Below are 26220 nucleotides of genomic sequence, written 5' to 3' on the forward strand. Positions count from 1 at the left end.
TTGAGTTGTAAGTGATCTGAACGTTTCATGATGATAGCGCTTTCCTAAGGGGGTCACACCATGTCCCAAAGGTCACCGGATCTGGTGTCAATTTAGAGAAGTAGTCCAGTTACACCTTTGTGGGCTTATAACTTGGCTTCTGAATATCCTAGAGAGGTCAGGTTTGTTTGAGTGTACTCCAATCAACAGCCCCTACAACCACAAAAAGGAATGGAGTCATTAGCACTTATGATTTGTAAATGGCACCCAGAATTATGTTGCACGAAGCACAATTTCACATCATTCTGGGTCGATTTGTGTGTAAACAAGGTCCAATCAGGCTGAAACGTTACAAGAAGGTAGAATCTGTTGAGTTGTAAGTGATCTGAACGTTTCATGATGATAGCACTTTCCTAAGGGGGTCAAACCATGTCCCAAAGGTCACCGGCTCTGGTGTCAATTTAAAGAAGTAGTCCAGTTACACCTTTGTGGGCTTATAACTTGGCTTCTAAATGTCCTAGAGAGGTCAGGTTTGTTTTAGTGTACTCCAATCAACAGCCCCTACAACCACAAAAAGGAATGGAGTCATTAGCACTTATGGTTTGTAAATGGCACCCAGAATTATGTGGCACGAAGCACAATTTCACATTATTCTGGGTTCATTTGTGTGAAAACAAGGTCCAATCAGGCTGAAACTTTACAAGAAGGTAGAATCTATTGAGTTGTAAGTGATCTGAACGTTTCATGATGATCGCACATTCCTATAGGGGGTCAAACCATGTCCCAAAGGTCATCGGGCCTGGTGCCACTTTAAAGAAGTAGTCCAGTTACACCTTTGTGGGCTTGTAACTTGGCTTCTGAATGTCCTAGAGAGGTCAGGCTTGTTTTAGTGTACTCCGTACTCAGATCAACAGCCCCTACAACCCCAAAAAGGAATGGAGTCATTAGCACTTATGGTTTTTAAATGGCACCCAGAATTATGTTGCACGAAGCACAATTTCACATCATTCTGGGTTCATTTGTGTGAAAACAAGGTCCAGTCAGGCTGAAACGTTACAGGAAGGTAGAATCTATTGAGTTGTAAGTGATCTGAACGTTTCATGATGATAGCACTTTCCTAAGGGGGTCAAACCATGTAACAAATGTCACCGGATCTGGTGTCAATTTAAAGAAGTAGTCCAGTTACACCTTTGTGGGCTTATAACTTGGCTTCTAAATGTCCTAGAGAGATCAGATTTGTTTTAGTGTACTCTAATCAACAGCCCCTACAACCACAAAAAGGAATGGAGTCATTAGCACTTATGGTTTTTAAATGGCACCCAGAATTATGTTGCACGAAGCACAATTTCACATCATTCTGGGTTCATTTGTGTGAAAACAAGGTCCAATCAGCCTGAAACGTTACAGGAAGGTAGAATCTATTGAGTTGTAAGTGATCTGAACGTTTCATGATGATAGCGCTTTCCTAAGGGGGTCAAACCATGTCCCAAAGGTCACCGGATCTGGTGTCAATTTAGAGAAGTAGTCCAGTTACACCTTTGTGGGCTTATAACTTGGCTTCTGAATATCCTAGAGAGGTCAGGTTTGTTTGAGTGTACTCCAATCAACAGCCCCTACAACCACAAAAAGGAATGGAGTCATTAGCACTTATGATTTGTAAATGGCACCCAGAATTATGTTGCATGAAGCACAATTTCACATCATTCTGGGTGGATTTGTGTGAAAACAAGGTCCAATCAGGTTGAAACGTTACAGGAAGGTAGAATCTATTGAGTTGTAAGTGATCTGAACGTTTCATGATGATCGCACATTCCTAAGGGGGTATAACCATGTCCCAAAGGTCACCGGATCGGTGTCAATTTAAAGAAGTAGTCCAGTTACACATTTGTGGGCTTATAACTTGGCTTCTGAATGTCCTAGAGAGATCAGGTTTGTTTTAATGTACTCCAATCAACAGCCTCTACAACCACAAAAAGGAATGGAGTCATTAGCACTTATGGTTTGTAAATGGCACCCAGAATTATGTGGCACGAAGCACAATTTCACATCATTCTGGGTTCATTTGTGTGAAAACAAGGTCCAATCAGGCTGAAACTTTACAAGAAGGTAGAATCTATTGAGTTGTAAGTGATCTGAACGTTTCATGATGATCGCACATTCCTATAGGGGGTCAAACCATGTCCCAAAGGTCACCGGGCCTTTTGTCACCTTAAAGAAGTAGTCCAGTTACACCTTTGTGGGCTTGTAACTTGGCTTCTGAATGTCCTAGAGAGGTCAGGCTTGTTTTAGTGTACTCCGTACTCAGATCAACAGCCCCTACAACCCCAAAAAGGAATGGAGTCATTAGCACTTATGGTTTTTAAATGGCACCCAGAATTATGTTGCACGAAGCACAATTTCACATAATTCTGGGTTCATTTGTGTGAAAACAAGGTCCAGTCAGGCTGAAACGTTACAGAAAGGTAGAATCTATTGAGTTGTAAGTGATCTGAATGTTTCATGATGATAGCACTTTCCTAAGGGGGTCAAACCATGTAACAAAGGTCACCGGATCTGGTGTCAATTTAAAGAAGTAGTCCAGTTACACCTTTGTGGGCTTATAACTTGGCTTCTAAATGTCCTAGAGAGATCAGATTTGTTTTAGTGTACTCCAATCAACAGCCCCTACAACCACAAAAAGGAATGGAGTCATTAGCACTTATGGTTTTTAAATGGCACCCAGAATTATGTTGCACGAAGCACAATTTCACATCATTCTGGGTTCATTTGTGTGAAAACAAGGTCCAATCAGCCTGAAACGTTACAGGAAGGTAGAATCTATTGAGTTGTAAGTGATCTGAACGTTTCATGATGATAGCGCTTTCCTAAGGGGGTCACACCATGTCCCAAAGGTCACCGGATCTGGTGTCAATTTAGAGAAGTAGTCCAGTTACACCTTTGTGGGCTTATAACTTGGCTTCTGAATATCCTAGAGAGGTCAGGTTTGTTTGAGTGTACTCCAATCAACAGCCCCTACAACCACAAAAAGGAATGGAGTCATTAGCACTTATGATTTGTAAATGGCACCCAGAATTATGTTGCACGAAGCACAATTTCACATCATTCTGGGTCGATTTGTGTGTAAACAAGGTCCAATCAGGCTGAAACGTTACAAGAAGGTAGAATCTGTTGAGTTGTAAGTGATCTGAACGTTTCATGATGATCGCACATTCCTATAGGGGGTCAAACCATGTCCCAAAGGTCACCGGGCCTGGTGTCAATTTAAAGAAGTAGTCCAGTTACACATTTGTGGGATTATAACTTGGCTTCTGAATATCCTAGAGAGGTCAGGTTTGTTTTAGAGTACTCCAATAACAGCCCCCATTACCCCAAATAGGAATGGAGTCATTAGCGCTTATGGTTTTTAAATGGCACCCAGAATTATGTTGCACGAAGCACAATTTCACATCATTCTGGGTTCATTTGTGTGAAAACACGGTCCAATCAGGCTGAAACGTTACAGGAAGGTAGAATCTATTGAGTTGTAAGTGATCTGAACGTTTCATGATGATAGCACTTTCCTAAGGGGGTCAAACCATGTCCCAAAGGTCACCGGCTCTGGTGTCAATTTAAAGAAGTAGTCCAGTTACACCTTTGTGGGCTTATAACTTGGCTTCTAAATGTCCTAGAGAGGTCAGGTTTGTTTTAGTGTACTCCAATCAACAGCCCCTACAACCACAAAAAGGAATGGAGTCATTAGCACTTATGGTTTGTAAATGGCACCCAGAATTATGTGGCACGAAGCACAATTTCACATTATTCTGGGTTCATTTGTGTGAAAACAAGGTCCAATCAGGCTGAAACTTTACAAGAAGGTAGAATCTATTGAGTTGTAAGTGATCTGAACGTTTCATGATGATCGCACATTCCTATAGGGGGTCAAACCATGTCCCAAAGGTCATCGGGCCTGGTGCCACTTTAAAGAAGTAGTCCAGTTACACCTTTGTGGGCTTGTAACTTGGCTTCTGAATGTCCTAGAGAGGTCAGGCTTGTTTTAGTGTACTCCGTACTCAGATCAACAGCCCCTACAACCCCAAAAAGGAATGGAGTCATTAGCACTTATGGTTTTTAAATGGCACCCAGAATTATGTTGCACGAAGCACAATTTCACATCATTCTGGGTTCATTTGTGTGAAAACAAGGTCCAGTCAGGCTGAAACGTTACAGGAAGGTAGAATCTATTGAGTTGTAAGTGATCTGAACGTTTCATGATGATAGCACTTTCCTAAGGGGGTCAAACCATGTAACAAATGTCACCGGATCTGGTGTCAATTTAAAGAAGTAGTCCAGTTACACCTTTGTGGGCTTATAACTTGGCTTCTAAATGTCCTAGAGAAATCAGATTTGTTTTAGTGTACTCTAATCAACAGCCCCTACAACCACAAAAAGGAATGGAGTCATTAGCACTTATGGTTTTTAAATGGCACCCAGAATTATGTTGCACGAAGCACAATTTCACATCATTCTGGGTTCATTTGTGTGAAAACAAGGTCCAATCAGCCTGAAACGTTACAGGAAGGTAGAATCTATTGAGTTGTAAGTGATCTGAACGTTTCATGATGATAGCGCTTTCCTAAGGGGGTCAAACCATGTCCCAAAGGTCACCGGATCTGGTGTCAATTTAGAGAAGTAGTCCAGTTACACCTTTGTGGGCTTATAACTTGGCTTCTGAATATCCTAGAGAGGTCAGGTTTGTTTGAGTGTACTCCAATCAACAGCCCCTACAACCACAAAAAGGAATGGAGTCATTAGCACTTATGATTTGTAAATGGCACCCAGAATTATGTTGCATGAAGCACAATTTCACATCATTCTGGGTGGATTTGTGTGAAAACAAGGTCCAATCAGGTTGAAACGTTACAGGAAGGTAGAATCTATTGAGTTGTAAGTGATCTGAACGTTTCATGATGATCGCACATTCCTAAGGGGGTATAACCATGTCCCAAAGGTCACCGGATCGGTGTCAATTTAAAGAAGTAGTCCAGTTACACATTTGTGGGCTTATAACTTGGCTTCTGAATGTCCTAGAGAGGTCAGGCTTGTTTTAGTGTACTCCGTACTCAGATCAACAGCCCCTACAACCCCAAAAAGGAATGGAGTCATTAGCACTTATGGTTTTTAAATGGCACCCAGAATTATGTTGCACGAAGCACAAATTCACATCATTCTGGGTTCATTTGTGTGAAAGCAAGGTCCAGTCAGGCTGAAACTTTACAGGAAGGTAGAATCTATTGAGTTGTAAGTGATCTGAATGTTTCATGATGATAGCACTTTCCTAAGGGGGTCAAACCATGTAACAAAGGTCACCGGATCTGGTGTCAATTTAAAGAAGTAGTCCAGTTACACCTTTGTGGGCTTATAACTTGGCTTCTAAATGTCCTAGAGAGATCAGATTTGTTTTAGTGTACTCCAATCAACAGCCCCTACATCCACAAAAAGGAATGGAGTCATTAGCACTTATGGTTTTTAAATGGCACCCAGAATTATGTTGCACGAAGCACAATTTCACATCATTCTGGGTTCATTTGTGTGAAAACAAGGTCCAATCAGCCTGAAACGTTACAGGAAGGTAGAATCTATTGAGTTGTAAGTGATCTGAACGTTTCATGATGATCGCACAATCTTATAGGGGGTCAAACCATGTCCCAAAGGTCACCGGATCTGGTGTCAATTTAAAGAAGTAGTCCAGTTACACCTTTGTGGGCTTATAACTTGGCTTCTGAATGTCCTAGAGAGATCAGGTTTGTTTTAGTGTACTCCATTCAACAGCCCCTACAACCACAAAAAGGAATGGAGTCATTAGCCCTTATGGTTTTGAAAAGGCACCCAGAATTATGTTGCAAGAAGCACAATTTCACATCATTCTGGGTCAATTTGTGTGAAAACAAGGTCCAATCAGGCTGAAACGTTACAAGAAGGTAGAATCTATTGAGTTGTAAGTGATCTGAACGTTTCATGATGATCGCACATTCCTATAGGGGGTCAAACCATGTCCCAAAGGTCACCGGGCCTGGTGTCACTTTAAAGAAGTAGTCCAGTTACACATTTGTGGGATTATAACTTGGCTTCTGAATATCCTAGAGAGGTCAGGTTTGTTTTAGAGTACTCCAATTAACAGCCCCCATTACCCCAAATAGGAATGGAGTCATTAGCCCTTATGGTTTGTAAATGGCACCCAGAATTATGTTGCAAGAAGCACAATTTCACATCATTCTGGGTCCATTTGTGTGAAAACAATGTCCAATCAGGCTGAAACGTTACAAGAAGGTAGAATCTATTGAGTTGTAAGTGATCTGAACGTTTCATGATGATCGCACATTCCTATAGGGGGTAAAACCATGTCCCAAAGGTCACTGGGCCTGGTGTCAATTTAAAGAAGTAGTCCAGTTACACCTTTGTGGGCTTATAGCTTGGCTTCTGAATGTCCTAGAGAGGTCAGGTTTGTTTTAGTGTACTCCAATCAACAGCCCCTACAACCACAAAAACGAATGGAGTTATTAGCACTTATGGTTTGTAAATGGCACCCAGAATTATGTTGCACGAAGCACTATTTCACATCATTCTGGGTCCATTTGTGTGAAAACAAGGTCCAATCAGGCTGAAACGTTACAGGAAGGTAGAATCTATTGAGTTGTAAGTGATCTGAACGTTTCATGATGATCGCACATTCCTATAGGGGGTAAAACCATGTCCCAAAGGTCACTGGGCCTGGTGTCAATTTAAAGAAGTAGTCCAATTACACCTTTGAGGGCTTATAACTTGGTTTCTGAATGTCCTAGAGAGATCAGGGTTGTTTTAATGTACTCCAAACAACAGCCCCTACAACCACAAAAAGGAATGGAGTCCTTAGCACTTATTGTTTGTAAATGGCACCCAGAATTATGTTGCACAAAGCACAATTTCACATCATTCTGGGTCCATTTGTGTGAAAACAAGGTCCAATAGGGCTGAAACGTTACAAGAAGGTAGAATCTTCTGAGTTGTAAGTTATCTGAACGTTTCATGATGATCGCACATTCCTATAGGGGGTCAAACCATGTCCCAAAGGTCACCGGGCCTGGTGTCACTTTAAAGAAGTAGTCCAGTTACACATTTGTGGGATTATAACTTGGCTTCTGAATATCCTAGAGAGGTCAGGTTTGTTTTAGAGTACTCCAATTAACAGCCCCCATTACCCCAAATAGGAATGGAGTCATTAGCGCTTATGGTTTTTAAATGGCACCCAGAATTATGTTGCACGAAGCACAATTTCACATCATTCTGGGTTCATTTGTGTGAAAACAAGGTCCAATCAGATGGAAACGTTACAGGAAGGTAGAATCTATTGAGTTGTAAGTGATCTGAACGTTTCATGATGATAGCACTTTCCTAAGGGGGTCAAACCATGTCCCAAAGGTCACCGGATCTGGTGTAAATTAAAAGAAGTGGTCCAGTTACACCTTTGTGGGCTTATAACTTGGCTTCTGAATATCCTAGAGAGGTCAGGTTTGTTTTAGTGTACTCCAATCAACAGCCCCTACAACCACAAAAAGGAATGGAGTCATTAGAACTTATAGTTTGTAAATGGCACCCAGAATTATGTTGCACGAAGCACAATTTCACATCATTCTGGGTCCATTTGTGTGAAAACAATGTCCAATCAGGCTGAAACGTTACAAGAAGGTAGAATCTATTGAGTTGTAAGTGATCTGAACGTTTCATGATGATCGAACATTCCTATAGGGGGTAAAACCATGTCCCAAAGGTCACCGGATCTGGTGTCAATTTAAAGAAGTAGTCCAGTTACACCTTTGTGGGCTTATAACTTGGCTTCTGAATGTCCTAGTGGGATCAGGTTTGTTTTAGTGTACTCCAATCAACAGCCCCTACAACCACAAAAAGGAATGGAGTCATTAGCCCTTATGGTTTGTAAATGGCACCCAGAATTATGTTGCAAGAAGCACAATTTCACATCATTCTGGGTCCATTTGTGTGAAAACAATGTCCAGTCAGGCTGAAACGTTACAAGAAGGTAGAATCTATTGAGTTGTAAGTGATCTGAACGTTTCATGATGATCGCACATTCCTATAGGGGGTAAAACCATGTCCCAAAGGTCACTGGGCCTGGTGTCAATTTAAAGAAGTAGTCCAGTTACACCTTTGTGGGCTTATAGCTTGGCTTCTGAATGTCCTAGAGAGGTCAGGTTTGTTTTAGTGTACTCCAATCAACAGCCCCTACAACCACAAAAACGAATGGAGTCATTAGCACTTATGGTTTGTAAATGGCACCCAGAATTATGTTGCACGAAGCACAATTTCACATCATTCTGGGTCCATTTGTGTGAAAACAAGGTCCAATCAGGCTGAAACGTTACAGGAAGGTAGAATCTATTGAGTTGTAAGTGGTCTGAACGTTTCATGATGATCGCACATTCCTATAGGGGGTAAAACCATGTCCCAAAGGTCACTGGGCCTGGTGTCACTTTAAAGAAGTAGTCCAGTTACACATTTGTGGGCTTATAACTTGGCTTCTGAATGTCCTAGAGAGGTCAGGTTTGTTTTAGTGTACTCCAATCAACAGCCCCAACAACCACAAAAAGGAATGGAGTCATTAGCACTTATGGTTTGTAAATGGCACCCAGAATTATGTTGCACGAAGCACAATTTCACATCATTCTGGGTCCATTTGTGTGAAAACAAGGTCCAATCAGGCTGAAACGTTACAAGAAGGTAGAATCTATTGAGTTGTAAGTGATCTGAACGTTTCATGAAGATCGCACATTCCTATAGGGGGTCAAACCATGTCCCAGAGGTCACCGGTCCTGCTGTCTCTTTAAAGAAGTAGTCCAGTTACACCTTTGTTGGCTTGTAACTTGGCTTTTGAATATCCTAGAGAGGTCAGGTTTCTTTTAGAGTACTCCAATTAACAGCCCCCATTACCCCAAAAAGGAATGGAGTCATTAGCACTTATGGTTTTTAAATGGCACCCAGAATTATGTTGCACGAAGCACAATTTCACATCATTCTGGGTTCATTTGTGTGAAAACAAGGTCCAATCAGGCTGAAACGTTACAGGAAGGTAGAATCTATTGAGTTGTTAGTGATCTGAAAGTTTCATGATGATAGCACTTTCCTAAGGGGGTCAAACGATGTCCCAAAGGTAACCGGATCTGGTGTCAATTTAAAGAAGTAGTCCAGTTACACATTTGTGGGCTTATAACTTGGCTTCTGAATGTCCTAGAGAGATCAGGTTTGTTTTAATGTACTCCAATCAACAGCCCCTACACCCACAAAACGGAATGGAGTCATTAGCACTTATGGTTTGGAAATGGCACCCAGAATTATGTTGCACGAAGCACAATTTCACATCATTCTGGGCCCATTTGTGTGAAAACAAGGTCCAATCAGGCTGAAACGTTACAAGAAGGTAGAATCTATTGAGTTGTAAGTGATCTGAACGTTTCATGATGATCGCACTTTCCTATAGGGGGTCAAACCATGTCCCAAAGGTCACCGGGCCTGGCGTCACTTTAAAGAAGTAGTCCAGTTACACCTTTGTGGGCTTATAACTTGGCTTCTGAATGTCCTAGAGAGGTCAGGTTTGTTTTAGAGTACTCCAATTAACAGCCCCCATTACCCCAAAAAGGAATGGAGTCATTAGCACTTATGGTTTTTAAATGGCACCCAGAATTATGGTGCACGAAGCACAATTTCACATCATTCTGGGTTCATTTGTGTGAAAACAAGGTCCAATCAGGCTGAAACGTTACAGGAAGGTAGAATCTATTGAGTTGTAAGTGATCTGAACGTTTCATGATGATAGCACTTTCCTAAGGGGGTCAAACCATGTCCCAAAGGTCACAGGGCCTGGTGTCAATTTAAAGAAGTAGTCCAGTTACACCTTTGTGGGCTTTTAACTTGGCTTCTGGATATCCTAGAGAGGTCAGGTTTGTTTTAGAGTTATCCAATTAACAGCACTCATTACCCCAAAAAGGAATGGAGTCATTAGCACTTATGATTTTTAAAGGCACCCAGAGTTATGTTGCACGAAGCACAATTTCACATCATTCTGGGTTCATTTGTGTGAAAACATGGTCCAATCAGGCTGAAACGTTACAGGAAGGTAGAATCTATTGAGTTGTAAGTGATCTGAACGTTTCATGATGATAGCACTTTCCTAAGGGGGTCAAACCATGTCCCAAAGGTCACCGGATCTGGTGTCAATTTAAAGAAGTAGTCCAGTTACACATTTGCGGGCTTATAACTTGGCTTCTGAATGTCCTAGAGAGATCAGGTTTGTTTTAGTGTACTCCAATCAACAGCCCCTACAACCACAAAAAGGAATGGAATCATTAGCACTTATGGTTTGTAAATGGCACCCAGAATTATGTTGCACCAAGCACAATTTCACATCATTCTGGGTCCATTTGTGTGAAAACAAGGTCCAATCAGGCTGAAACGTTACAAGAAGGTAGAATCTATTGAGTTGTAAGTGATCTGAACGTTTCATGATGATCGCACATTCCTATAGGGGGTCAAACCATGTCCCAAAGGTCACCGGGCCTGGTGTCACTTTAAAGAAGTCGTCCAGTTACACCTTTGTGGGCTTTTAACTTGGCTTCTGAATATCCTAGAGAGGTCAGGTTTGTTTTAGAGTACTCCAATTAACAGCCCCCATTACCCCAAAAAGGAATGGAGTCATTAGCACTTATGGTTTTTAAATGGCACCCAGAGATTTGTTGCACGAAGCACAATTTCACATCATTCTGGGTTCATTTGTGTGAAAACAAGGTCCAATCAGGCTGAAACGTTACAGGAAGGTAGAATCTATTGAGTTGTTAGTGATCTGAAAGTTTCATGATGATAGCACTTTCCTAAGGGGGTCAAACCATGTCCCAAACGTCACCAGATCTGGTGTCAATTTAAAGTAGTCCAGTTACACATTTGTGGGCTTATAACTTGGCTTCTGAATGTCCTAGAGAGATCAGGTTTGTTTTAATGTACTCCAATAAACAGCCCCTACAACCACAAAAAGGAATGGAGTCATTAGCAGTTATGGTTTGTAAATGGCACCCAGAATTATGTTGCACGAAGCACAATTTCACATCATTCTGGGTCCATTTGTGTGAAAACAAGGTCCAATCAGGCTGAAACGTTACAAGAAGGTAGAATCTATTGAGTTGTAAGTGATCTGAACGTTTCATGATGATCGCACTTTCCAATAGGGGGTCAAACCATGTCCCAAAGGTCACCGGGCCTCGTGTCACTTTAAAGAAGTAGTCCAGTTACATCTTTGTGGGCTTATAACTTGGCTTCTGAATATCCTAGAGAGGTCAGGTTTGTTTTAGTGTACTCCAATTAACAGCCCCCATTACCCCAAAAAAGGAATGGAGTCATTAGCACTCATGGTGTTTAAATGGCACCCAGAATTATGTTGCACGAAGCACAATTTCACATCATTCTGGGTTCATTTGTGTGAAAACAAGGTCCAATCAGGCTGAAACGTTACAGGAAGGTAGAATCTATTGAGTTGTAAGTGATCTGAACGTTTCATGATGATATCACTTTCCTAAGGGGGTCAAACCATGTCCCAAAGGTCACCGGATCTGGTGTAAATTTAAAGAAGTAGTCCAGTTACACATTTGTGGGCTTATAACTTGGCTTCTGAATGTCCTGGAGAGATCAGGTTTGTTTTAGTGTTCTCCAATCAACAGCCCCTACAACCACAAAAAGGAATGGAGTCATTAGCACTTATGGTTTGGAAATGGCACCCAGAATTATGTTGCACGATGTACAATTTCACATCATTCTGGTTCCATTTGTGTGAAAACAAGGTCCAATCAGGCTGAAACGTTACAAGAAGGTAGAATCTATTGAGTTGTAAGTGATCTGAACATTTCTTGATGATCGCACATTCCTATAGGGGGTCAAACCATGTCCCAAAGGTCACCGGGCCTGGTGTCACTTTAAAGAAGTAGTCCAGTTACACATTTGTGGGCTTATAACTTGGCTTCTGAATGTCCTAGAGAGGTCAGGTTTGTTTTAGTGTACTCCAATCAACAGCCCCTACAACCACAAAAAGGAATGGAGTCATTAGCACTTATGGTTTGGAAATGGCACCCAGAAATATGTTGCACGAAGCACAATTTCACATCATTCTGGGTCCATTTGTGTGAAAACAAGGTCCAATCAGGCTGAAACGTTACAGGAAGGTAGAATCTATTGAGTTGTAAGTGATCTGAACGTTTCATGATGATAGCACTTTCCTAAGGGGGTCAAACCATGTCCCAAAGGTCACCGGGCCTGGTGTCACTTTAAAGAAGTAGTCCAGTTACACCTTTGTGGGCTTATAACTTGGCTTCTGAATATCCTAGAGAGGTCAGGTTTGTTTTAGTGTACTCCAATTAACAGCCCCCATTACCCCAAAAAGGAATGGAGTCATTAGCACTTATGGTTTTTAAATGGCACCCAGAGATTTGTTGCACGAAGCACAATTTCACATCATTCTGGGTTCATTTGTGTGAAAACAAGGTCCAATCAGGCTGAAACGTTACAGGAAGGTAGAATCTATTGAGTTGTTAGTGATCTGAAAGTTTCATGATGATAGCACTTTCCTAAGGGGGTCAAACCATGTCCCAAACGTCACCGGATCTGGTGTCAATTTAAAGTAGTCCAGTTACACATTTGCGGGCTTATAACTTGGCTTCTGAATGTCCTAGAGAGATCAGGTTTGTTTTAATGTACTCCAATAAACAGCCCCTACAACCACAAAAAGGAATGGAGTCATTAGCAGTTATGGTTTGTAAATGGCACCCAGAATTATGTTGCACGAAGCACAATTTCACATCATTCTGGGTCCATTTGTGTGAAAACAAGGTCCAATCAGGCTGAAACGTTACAAGAAGGTAGAATCTATTGAGTTGTAAGTGATCTGAACGTTTCATGATGATCGCACTTTCCAATAGGGGGTCAAACCATGTCCCAAAGGTCACCGGGCCTGGTGTCACTTTAAAGAAGTAGTCCAGTTACATCTTTGTGGGCTTATAACTTGGCTTCTGAATATCCTAGAGAGGTCAGGTTTGTTTTAGTGTACTCCAATTAACAGCCCCCATTACCCCAAAAAAGGAATGGAGTCATTAGCTCTCATGGTTTTTAAATGGCACACAGAATTATGTTGCACGAAGCACAATTTCACATCATTCTGGGTTCATTTGTGTGAAAACAAGGTCCAATCAGGCTGAAACATTACAGGAAGGTAGAATCTATTGAGTTGTAAGTGATCTGAACGTTTCATGATGATATCACTTTCCTAAGGGGATCAAACCATGTCCCAAAGGTCACCGGATCTGGTGTCAATTTAAAGAAGTAGTCCAGTTACACATTTGTGGGCTTATAACTTGGCTTCTGAATGTCCTGGAGAGATCAGGTTTGTTTTAGTGTTCTCCAATCAACAGCCCCTACAACCACAAAAAGGAATGGAGTCATTAGCACTTATGGTTTGGAAATGGCACCCAGAATTATGTTGCACGATGTACAATTTCACATCATTCTGGTTCCATTTGTTTGAAAACAAGGTCCAATCAGGCTGAAACGTTACAAGAAGGTAGAATCTATTGAGTTGTAAGTGATCTGAACGTTTCTTGATGATCGCACATTCCTATAGGGGGTCAAACCATGTCCCAAAGGTCACCGGGCCTGGTGTCACTTTAAAGAAGTAGTCCAGTTACACATTTGTGGGCTTATAACTTGGCTTCTGAATGTCCTAGAGAGGTCAGGTTTGTTTTTGTGTACTCCAATCAACAGCCCCTACAACCACAAAAAGGAATGGAGTCATTAGCACTTATGGTTTGGAAATGGCACCCAGAAATATGTTGCATGAAGCACAATTTCACATCATTCTGGGTCCATTTGTGTGAAAACAAGGTCCAATCAGGCTGAAACGTTACAGGAAGGTAGAATCTATTGAGTTGTAAGTGATCTGAACGTTTCATGATGATAGCACTTTCCTAAGGGGGTCAAACCATGTCCCAAATGTCACCGGGCCTGGTGTCACTTTAAAGAAGTAGTCCAGTTACACCTTTGTGGGCTTATAACTTGGCTTCTGAATATCCTAGAGAGGTCAGGTTTGTTTTAGTGTACTCCAATTAACAGCCCCCATTACCCCAAAAAGGAATGGAGTCATTAGCACTTATGGTTTTTAAATGGCACCCAGAATTATGTTGCACGAAGCACAATTTCACATCATTCCGGGTTCATTTGTGTGAAAACAAGGTCCAATCAGCTGAAACGTTACAGGAAGGTAGAATCTATTGAATTTTAAGTGATCTGAACATTTCATGATGATAGCACTTTCCTAAGCGGGTCAAACCATGTCCCAGAGGTCACCGGATCTGGTGTCAATTTAAAGTAGTAGTCCAGTTACACATTTGTGGGCTTATAACTTGGCTTCTGAATGTCCTAGAGAGATCAGGTTTGTTTTAGTGTACTCCAATCAACAGCCCCTACAACCACAAAAAGGAATGGAGTCTTAGCACTTATGGTTTTTAAATGGCACCCAGAATTATGTTGCACGAAGCACAATTTCACATCATTCGGGGTTCATTTGTGTGAAAACAAGGTCCAATCAGGCTGAAACGTTACAGGAAGGTAGAATCTATTGAGTTGTAAGTGATCTGAACATTTCATGATGATAGCACTTTCCTAAGGGGGTCAAACCATGTCCCAGAGGTCACCGGATCTGGTGTCAATTTAAAGAAGTAGTACAGTTACACATTTGTGGGCTTATAACTTGGCTTATGAATGTCCTAGAGAGATCAGGTTTGTTTTAGTGTACTCCAATCAACAGCCCCTACAACCACAAAAAGGAATGCAGTCTTTGCACTTATGGTTTTGAAATTGGCACCCAAAATTATGTTGCACGAAGCACAATTTCACATCATTCTGGGTTCATTTGTGTGAAAACAAGGTCCAGTCAGGCTGAAACGTTACAGGAAGGTAGAATCTATTGAGTTGTAAGTGATCTGAACGTTTCATGATGATAGCACTTTCCTAAGGGGGTCAAACCATGTCCCAAAGGTCACTGGATCTGGTGTCAATTTAAAGAAGTAGTCCAGTTACACATTTGTGGGCTTACAACTTGGCTTCTGACTGGTGGTTTGACCCCCTTAGTAATTTGTGATCATCTTGAAACGTTCAGATCACTTACAACTCAATAGATTCTACCTTCTTGTAACGTTTCAGCCTGATTGGACCTTGTTTTCACACAAATGGACCCAGAATGATGTGAAATTGTGCTTCGTGCAACATAATTCTGGGTGCCATTTAAAAACCATAAGTGCTAATGACTCCATTCCTTTTAGTGGTAATGGGGGCTGCTAATTGGAGTACTCTAAAACAAACCTGACCTCTCTAGGATATTCAGAAGCCAAGTTATAAGCTCAGAAAAGGTGTAACTGGACTACTTCTTTAAATTGACACCAGGCCCGGTGACCTTTGGGACATGGTTTGACCCCCAATAGGAATGTGCGATCATCATGAAACGTTCAGATCACTTACAACTCAATAGATTCTACCTTCTTGTAACGTTTCAGCCTGACTGGACCTTGTTTTCACACAAATGGACCCATAATGATGTGAAATTTTGCTTCGTGCAACATAATTCTGGGTGCCATTTAAAAACCATAAGTGCTAATGACTCCATTCCTTTTTGAGGTTGTAGGGGCTGTTGATTGGAGTACACTAAAACAAACCTGATCTCTCTAGGACATTCAGAAACCAAGTTATAAGCCCTCAAAGGTGTAATTGGACTACTTCTTTAAATTGACACCAGGCCCGGTGACCTTTGGGACATGGTTTGACCCACTATAGGAATGTGCGATCATCATGAAACGTTCAGATCACTTACAACTCAATAGATTCTACCTTCTTGTAACGTTTCAGCCTGATTGGACCTTGTTTTCACACAAATGGACCCAGAATGATGTGAAATTGTGCTTCGTGCAACATAATTCTGGGTGCCACTTAAAAACCATACGTGCATATGACTCCATTCCTTTTTGTGGATGTAGGGGCTGTTGGTTGGAGTACATTAACACAAACCTGATCTCTCTAGGACATTCAGAAGCCAAGTTATAAGCCCACAAATGTGTAACTGGACTACTTCTTTAAATTTACACCAGATCCGGTGACCTTTGGGACATGGTTTGACCCCCTTAGGAAAGTGCGATCATCATGAAACGTTCAGATCACTTACAACTCAATAGATTCTACCTTCCTGTAACGTTTCAGCCTGATTGGACCTTGTTTTCACACAAATGAACCCAGAATGATGTGAAATTGTGCTTCGTGCAACATAATTCTGGGTGCCATTTAAAAACCATAAGTGCTAATGACTCCATTCCTTTTTGTGGTTGTAGGGGCTGTTGATTGGAGTATACTAAAACAAACCTGATCTCTCTAGGACATTCAGAAGCCAAGTTATAAGCCCACAAATGTGTAACTGGACTACTTCTTTAAATTGACACCAGATCCGGTGACCTTTGGGACATGGTTTGACCCCCTTAGGAAAGTGCTATCATCATGACACGTTCAGATCACTTACAACTCAATAGATTCTACCTTCTTGTAACGTTTCAGCCTGATTGGACCTTGTTTTCACACAAATGGACCCAGAATGATGTGAAATTGTGCTTCGTGCAACATAAGTCTGGGTGCCATTCACAAACCATAAGTGCTAATGACTCCATTGCTTTTTGTGGTTGTAGGGGCTGTTCGTTGGAGTACATTAAAACAAACCTGATCTCTCTAGGACATTCAGAAGCCAAGTTATAAGCCCACAAATGTGTAACTGGACTACTTCTTTAAATTGACACCAGATCCGGTGACCTTTGGGACATGGTTTGACCCCCTAGGAAAGTGCTATCATCATGAAACGTTCAGATCACTTACAACTCAATAGATTCTACCGTCTTGTAACGTTTCAGCCTGATTGGACCTTGTTTTAACACAAATGGACCCAGAATGATGTGAAATTGTGCTTCGTGCAACATAATTCTGGGTGCCATTTAAAAACCATAAGTGCTAATGATTCCATTCCTTTTTGAGGTTGTAGGGGCTGTTGATTGGAGTACACTAAAACAAACCTGATCTCTCTAGGACATTCAGAAGCCAAGTAATAAGCCCTCAAAGGTGTAATTGGACTACGTCTTTAAAGTGACACCAGGCCCGGTGACCTTTGGGACATGGTTTGACCCCCTATAGGAATGTGCGATCATCATGAAACGTTCAGATCACTTACAACTCAATAGATTCTACCTTCTTGTAACGTTTCAGCCTGATTGGAACTTGATTTCACACAAATGAACCCAGAATGATGTGAAATTGTGCTTCGTGCAACATAATTCTGGGTGCCATTAAAAACCATAAGTGCTATTGACTCCATTCCTTTTAGTGGTAATGGGGGCTGTTAATTGGAGTACTATAAAACAAACCTGATCTCTCTAGGACATTCAGAAGACAAGTTATAAGCCCACAAATGTGTAACTGGACTACTTCTTTAAAGTGACACCAGGCCCGGTGACCTTTGGGACATGGTTTTACCCCCTATAGGAATGTGCAATCATCATGAAACATTCAGATCAATTACAACTCAATAGATTCTACCTTCTTGTAACGTTTCAGCCTGATTGGACCTTGTTTTCACTCAAATGAAACCAGAATGATGTGAAATTGTGCTTCGTGCAACATAATTCTGGGTGCCATTTAAAAACCATAAGTGCTAATGACTCCATTCCTTTTAGTGGTAATGGGGGCTGTTAATTGGAGTACTCTAAAACAAACCTGACCTCTCTAGGATATTCAGAAGCCAAGTTATAAGCCCACAAAGGTGTAACTGGACTACTTCTTTAAAGTGACACCAGACCCGGTGACCTTTGGGACATGGTTTGACCCCCTATAGGAATGTGCGATCATCATGAAACGTTCTGATCACTTACAACTCAATAGATTCTACCTTCTTGTAACGTTTCAGCCTGATTGGACCTTGTTTTCACACAAATGGACCCAGAATGATGTGAAATTGTGCTTCGTGCAACATAATTCTGGATGCCATTTACAAACCATAAGTGCTAATGACTCCATTCCTTTTTGTGGTTGTAGGGGCTGTTGATTGGAGTACATTAAAACAAACCTGATCTCTCTAGGACATTCAGAAGCCAAGTTATAAGCCCACAAATGTGTTACTGGACTACTTCTTTAAATTGACACCATATCCGGTGACCTTTGGGACATGGTTTGACCCCCTTAGGAAAGGGCTATCATCATGTTACGTTCAGATCACTTACAACTCAATAGATTCTACCTTTCTGTAACGTTTCAGCCTGATTGGACCTTGTTTTCACTCTAATGAACCCAGAATGATGTGAAATTGTGCTTCGTGCAACATAATTCTGGGTGCCATTTAAAAACCATAAGTGCTAATGACTCCATTCCTTTTTGTGGTTGTAGGGGCTGTTGATTGGAGTATACTAAAACAATCCTGATCCCTCTAGGACATTCAGAAGCCAAGTTATAAGCCCACAAATGTGTAAGTGGACTACTTCTTTAAATTGACACCAGATCCGGTGACCTTTGGGACATGGTTTGACCCCATTAGGAAAGTGCTATAATCATGAAACGTTCAGATCACTTACAACTCAATAGATTCTACCTTCCTGTAACGTTTCAGCCTGATTGGACCTTGTTTTCACACAAATGAACCCAGAATGATGTGAAATTGTGCTTCGTGCAACATAATTCTGGGTGCCTTTTAAAAACCATAAGTGCTAATGACTCCATTCCTTTTTGTGGTTGTAGGGGCTGTTGATTGGAGTATGCTAAAACAAACCTGATCTCTCTAGGACATTCAGAAGCCAAGTTATAAGCCCACAAATGTGTAACTGGACTACTTTAAGTTGACACCAGATCCGGTGACCTTTGGGACATGGTTTGACCCCCTTAGGAAAGTGCTATCATCATGAAACGTTCAGATCACTTACAACTCAATAGATTCTACCTTCCTGTAACGTTTCAGCCTGATTGGACCTTGTTTTCACACAAATGGACCCAGAATGATGTGAAATTGTGCTTCGTGCAACATAATTCTGGGTGCCATTTAAAAACCATAAGTGCTAATGACTCCAATCCTTTTTGAGGTTGTAGGGGCTGTTGATTTGAGTACACTAAAACAAACCTGATCTCTCTAGGACATTCAGAAACCAAGTTATAAGCCCTCAAAGGTGTAATTGGACTACTTCTTTAAAGTGACACCAGGCCCGGTGACCTTTGGGACATGGTTTGACCCCCTATAGGAATGTGCGATCATCATGAAACGTTCAGATCACTTACAACTCAATAGATTCTACCTTCTTGTAACGTTTCAGCCTGATTGGACCTTGTTTTCACACAAATGGACCCAGAATGATGTGAAATTGTGCTTCGTGCAACATAATTCTGGTCGCCATTTACAAGCCATAAGTGCTAATACTCCATTCCTTTTTGTGGTTGTAGGGGCTGTTGGTTGGAGTACATTAAAACAAACCTGATCTCTCTAGGACAGTCAGAAGCCAAGTTATAAGCCCACAAATGTGTAACTGGACTACTTCTTTAAATTGACACCAGATCCGGTGACCTTTGGGACATGGTTTGACCCCCTTAGGAAAGTGCTATAATCATGAAACGTTCAGATCACTTACAATTCAATAGATTCTACCTTCCTGTAACGTTTCAGCCTGATTGTACCTTGTTTTCACACAAATGAACCCAGAATGATGTGAAATTAGGCTTCGTGCAACATAATTCTGGGAGCCATTTAAAAACCATAAGTGCTAATGACTCCATTCCTTTTTGTGGTTGTAGGGGCTGTTGATTGGAGTACATTAAAACAAACCTGATCTCTATAGGACATTCAGAAGCCAAGTTATAAGCCCACAAATGTGTAACTGGACTACTTCTTTAAATTGACACCAGATCCGGTGACCTTTGGGACATGGTTTGATCCCCTTAGGAAAGAACTATCATCATGAAACGTTCAGATCACTTACAACTCAATAGATTCTACCTTCCTGTAACGTTTCAGCCTGATTGGACCTTGTTTTCACACAAATGAACCCAGAATGATGTGAAATTGTGCTTCGTGCAACATAATTCTGGGTGCCATTTAAAAACCATAAGTGCTAATGACTCCATTCCTTTTTGTGGTTGTAGGGGCTGTTGATTGGAGTATACTAAAACAAACCTGATCTCTCTAGGACATTCAGAAGCCAAGTTATAAGCCCACAAATGTGTAACTGACTACTTCTTTAAAATGACACCAGATCCGGTGACCTTTGGGACATGGTTTGACCCCCTTACGAAAGTGCGATCATCTTGAAACGTTCAGATCACTTACAACTCAATAGATTCTACCTTCTTGTAACGATTCAGCCTGATTGGACCTTGTTTTCACACAGATGGACCCAGAATGAAGTGAAATTGTGCTTCATGCAACATAATTCTGGGTGCCATTTACAAACCATAAGTGGTAATGACTCCATTCCTTTTTGTGGTTGTAGGGGCTGTTGATTGGAGTACATTAAAACAAACCTGATCTCTCTAGGACATTCAGAAGCCAAGTTATAAGCCCACAAATGTGTAACTGGACTACTTCTTTAAATTGACACCAGATCCGGTGACCTTTGGGACATGGTTTGACCCCCTTAGGAAAGTGCTATCATCATGAAACGTTCAGATCACTTACAACTCAATAGATTCTACCTTCCTGTAACGTTTCAGCCTGATTGGACCTTGTTTTCACACAAATGAACCCAGAATGATGTGAAATTGTGCTTCGTGCAACATAATTCTGGGTGCCATTTAAAAACCACAAGTGCTAATGACTCCATTCCTTTTGGGGTTAATGGGGGCTGTTAATTGGAGTACTCTAAAACAAACCTGACCTCTCTAAGATATTCAGAAGCCAAGTTTTAGGCCCACAAATGTGTAACTGGACTACTTCGTTAAATTGACACCAGATCCCGTGACCTTTGGGACATGGTTTGACCCCCTTAGGAAAGTGCTATCATCATGAAACGTTTAGATCACTTACAACTCAATAGATTCTACCTTCCTGTAATGTTTCAGCCTGATTGGACCTTGTTTTCACACAAATGAACCCAGAATGATGTGAAATTGTGCTTTGTGCAACATAATTCTGGGTGCCATTTAAAAACCATAAGTGCTAATGATTCCATTCCTTTTTGAGGTTGTAGGGGCTGTTGATTGGAGTACACTAAAACAAACCTGATCTCTCTAGGACATTCAGAAGCCAAGTAATAAGCCCTCAAAGGTGTAATTGGACTACGTCTTTAAAGTGACACCAGGCCCGGTGACCTTTGGGACATGGTTTGACCCCCTATAGGAATGTGCGATCATCATGAAACGTTCAGATCACTTACAACTCAATAGATTCTACCTTCTTGTTACGTTTCAGCCTGATTGGAACTTGTTTTCACACAAATGAACCCAGAATGATGTGAAATTGTGCTTCGTGCAACATAATTCTGGGTGCCATTTACAAACCATACGTGCTAATGACTCCATTCCTTTTTGTGGTTGTAGGGCCTGTTGATTGGAGTTCACTAAAACAAACCTGATCTCTCTAGGACATTCAGAAGCCAAGTTATAAGCCCACAAATGTGTAAATGGACTACTTCTTTAAAGTGACGCCAGGCCCGGTGACCTTTGGGACATGGTTTTACCCCCTATAGGAATGTGCGATCATCATGAAACGTTCAGATCACTTACAACTCAATAGATTCTACCTTCTTGTAACGTTTCAGCCTGATTGGAACTTGATTTCACACAAATGAACCCAGAATGATGTGAAATTGTGCTTCGTGCAACATAATTCTGGGTGCCATTAAAAACCATAAGTGCTATTGACTCCATTCCTTTTAGTGGTAATGGGGGCTGTTAATTGGAGTACTATAAAACAAACCTGATCTCTCTAGGACATTCAGAAGACAAGTTATAAGCCCACAAATGTGTAACTGGACTACTTCTTTAAAGTGACACCAGGCCCGGTGACCTTTGGGACATGGTTTTACCCCCTATAGGAATGTGCAATCATCATGAAACATTCAGATCAATTACAACTCAATAGATTCTACCTTCTTGTAACGTTTCAGCCTGATTGGACCTTGTTTTCACTCAAATGAAACCAGAATGATGTGAAATTGTGCTTCGTGCAACATAATTCTGGGTGCCATTTAAAAACCATAAGTGCTAATGACTCCATTCCTTTTAGTGGTAATGGGGGCTGTTAATTGGAGTACTCTAAAACAAACCTGACCTCTCTAGGATATTCAGAAGCCAAGTTATAAGCCCACAAAGGTGTAACTGGACTACTTCTTTAAAGTGACACCAGACCCGGTGACCTTTGGGACATGGTTTGACCCCCTATAGGAATGTGCGATCATCATGAAACGTTCAGATCACTTACAACTCAATAGATTCTACCTTCTTGTAACGTTTCAGCCTGATTGGACCTTGTTTTCACACAAATGGACCCAGAATGATGTGAAATTGTGCTTCGTGCAACATAATTCTGGGTGCCATTTAAAAACCATAAGTGCTAATGACTCCATTCCTTTTTGTGGTTGTAGGGGCTGTTGATTGGAGTATACTAAAACAAACCGAATCTCTCTAGGACATTCAGAAGCCAAGTTATAAGCCCACAAATGTGTAACTGACTACTTCTTTAAAATGACACCAGATCCGGTGACCTTTGGGACATGGTTTGACCCCCTTACGAAAGTGCGATCATCTTGAAACGTTCAGATCACTTACAACTCAATAGATTCTACCTTCTTGTAACGATTCAGCCTGATTGGACCTTGTTTTCACACAGATGGACCCAGAATGAAGTGAAATTGTGCTTCATGCAACATAATTCTGGGTGCCATTTACAAACCATAAGTGCTAATGACTCCATTCCTTTTTGTGGTTGTAGGGGCTGTTGATTGGAGTACATTAAAACAAACCTGATCTCTCTAGGACATTCAGAAGCCAAGTTATAAGCCCACAAATGTGTAACTGGACTACTTCTTTAAATTGACACCAGATCCGGTGACCTTTGGGACATGGTTTGACCCCCTTAGGAAAGTGCTATCATCATGAAACGTTCAGATCACTTACAACTCAATAGATTCTACCTTCCTGTAACGTTTCAGCCTGATTGGACCTTGTTTTCACACAAATGAACCCAGAATGATGTGAAATTGTGCTTCGTGCAACATAATTCTGGGTGCCATTTAAAAACCACAAGTGCTAATGACTCCATTCCTTTTGGGGTTAATGGGGGCTGTTAATTGGAGTACTCTAAAACAAACCTGACCTCTCTAAGATATTCAGAAGCCAAGTTTTAGGCCCACAAATGTGTAACTGGACTACTTCGTTAAATTGACACCAGATCCGGTGACCTTTGGGACATGGTTTGACCCCCTTAGGAAAGTGCTATCATCATGAAACGTTTAGATCACTTACAACTCAATAGATTCTACCTTTCTGTAATGTTTCAGCCTGATTTGACCTTGTTTTCACACAAATGAACCCAGAATGATGTGAAATTGTGCTTTGTGCAACATAATTCTGGGTGCCATTTAAAAACCATAAGTGCTAATGATTCCATTCCTTTTTGAGGTTGTAGGGGCTGTTGATTGGAGTACACTAAAACAAACCTGATCTCTCTAGGACATTCAGAAGCCAAGTAATAAGCCCTCAAAGGTGTAATTGGACTACGTCTTTAAAGTGACACCAGGCCCGGTGACCTTTGGGACATGGTTTGACCCCCTATAGGAATGTGCGATCATCATGAAACGTTCAGATCACTTACAACTCAATAGATTCTACCTTCTTGTTACGTTTCAGCCTGATTGGAACTTGTTTTCACACAAATGAACCCAGAATGATGTGAAATTGTGCTTCGTGCAACATAATTCTGGGTGCCATTTACAAACCATACGTGCTAATGACTCCATTCCTTTTTGTGGTTGTAGGGCCTGTTGATTGGAGTTCACTAAAACAAACCTGATCTCTCTAGGACATTCAGAAGCCAAGTTATAAGCCCACAAATGTGTAAATGGACTACTTCTTTAAAGTGACGCCAGGCCCGGTGACCTTTGGGACATGGTTTTACCCCCTATAGGAATGTGCGATCATCATGAAACGTTCAGATCACTTACAACTCAATAGATTCTACCTTCTTGTAACGTTTCAGCCTGATTGGAACTTGATTTCACACAAATGAACCCAGAATGATGTGAAATTGTGCTTCGTGCAACATAATTCTGGGTGCCATTAAAAACCATAAGTGCTATTGACTCCATTCCTTTTAGTGGTAATGGGGGCTGTTAATTGGAGTACTATAAAACAAACCTGATCTCTCTAGGACATTCAGAAGACAAGTTATAAGCCCACAAATGTGTAACTGGACTACTTCTTTAAAGTGACACCAGGCCCGGTGACCTTTGGGACATGGTTTTACCCCCTATAGGAATGTGCAATCATCATGAAACATTCAGATCAATTACAACTCAATAGATTCTACCTTCTTGTAACGTTTCAGCCTGATTGGACCTTGTTTTCACTCAAATGAAACCAGAATGATGTGAAATTGTGCTTCGTGCAACATAATTCTGGGTGCCATTTAAAAACCATAAGTGCTAATGACTCCATTCCTTTTTGTGGTTGTAGGGGCTGTTGGTTGGAGTACATTAAAACAAACCTGATCTCTCTAGGACATTCAGAAGCCAAGTTATAAGCCCACAAATGTGTTACTGGACTACTTCTTTAAATTGACACCATATCCGGTGACCTTTGGGACATGGTTTGACCCCCTTAGGAAAGGGCTATCATCATGTTACGTTCAGATCACTTACAACTCAATAGATTCTACATTTCTGTAACGTTTCAGCCTGATTGGACCTTGTTTTCACTCTAATGAACCCAGAATGATGTGAAATTGTGCTTCGTGCAACATAATTCTGGGTGCCATTTAAAAACCATAAGTGCTAATGACTCCATTCCTTTTTGTGGTTGTAGGGGCTGTTGATTGGAGTATACTAAAACAAACCTGATCCCTCTAGGACATTCAGAAGCCAAGTTATAAGCCCACAAATGTGTAACTGGACTACTTCTTTAAATTGACACCAGATCCGGTGACCTTTGGGACATGGTTTGACCCCATTAGGAAAGTGCTATCATCATGAAACATTCAGATCACTTACAACTCAATAGATTCTACCTTCCTGTAACGTTTCAGCCTGATTGGACCTTGTTTTCACACAAATGAACCCAGAATGATGTGAAATTGTGCTTCGTGCAACATAATTCTGGGTGCCATTTAAAAACCATAAGTGCTAATGACTCCATTCCTTTTTGTGGTTGTAGGGGCTGTTGATTGGAGTATGCTAAAACAAACCTGATCTCTCTAGGACATTCAGAAGCCAAGTTATAAGCCCACAAATGTGTAACTGGACTACTTCTTTAAGTTGACACCAGATCCGGTGACCTTTGGGACATGGTTTGACCCCCTTAGGAAAGTGCTATCATCATGAAACGTTCAGATCACTTACAACTCAATAGATTCTACCTTCCTGTAACGTTTCAGCCTGATTGGACCTTGTTTTCACACAAATGGACCCAGAATGATGTGAAATTGTGCTTCGTGCAACATAATTCTGGGTGCCATTTAAAAACCATAAGTGCTAATGACTCCAATCCTTTTTGAGGTTGTAGGGGCTGTTGATTGGAGTACACTAAAACAAACCTGATCTCTCTAGGACATTCAGAAACCAAGTTATAAGCCCTCAAAGGTGTAATTGGACTACTTCTTTAAGTGACACCAGGCCCAGTGACCTTTGGGACATGGTTTGACCCCCTATAGGAATGTGCGATCATCATGAAACGTTCAGATCACTTACAACTCAATAGATTCTACCTTCTTGTAACGTTTCAGCCTGATTGGACCTTGTTTTCACACAAATGGACCCAGAATGATGTGAAATTGTGCTTCGTGCAACATAATTCTGGGCGCCATTTACAAGCCATAAGTGCTAATACTCCATTCCTTTTTGTGGTTGTAGGGGCTGTTGGTTGGAGTACATTAAAACAAACCTGATCTCTCTAGGACAGTCAGAAGCCAAGTTA

The sequence above is a fragment of the Nothobranchius furzeri genome, chromosome 3 (assembly GCF_043380555.1).
Source record: "Nothobranchius furzeri strain GRZ-AD chromosome 3, NfurGRZ-RIMD1, whole genome shotgun sequence".
In the NCBI taxonomy this organism is placed as follows: Eukaryota; Metazoa; Chordata; class Actinopteri; order Cyprinodontiformes; family Nothobranchiidae; genus Nothobranchius; species Nothobranchius furzeri.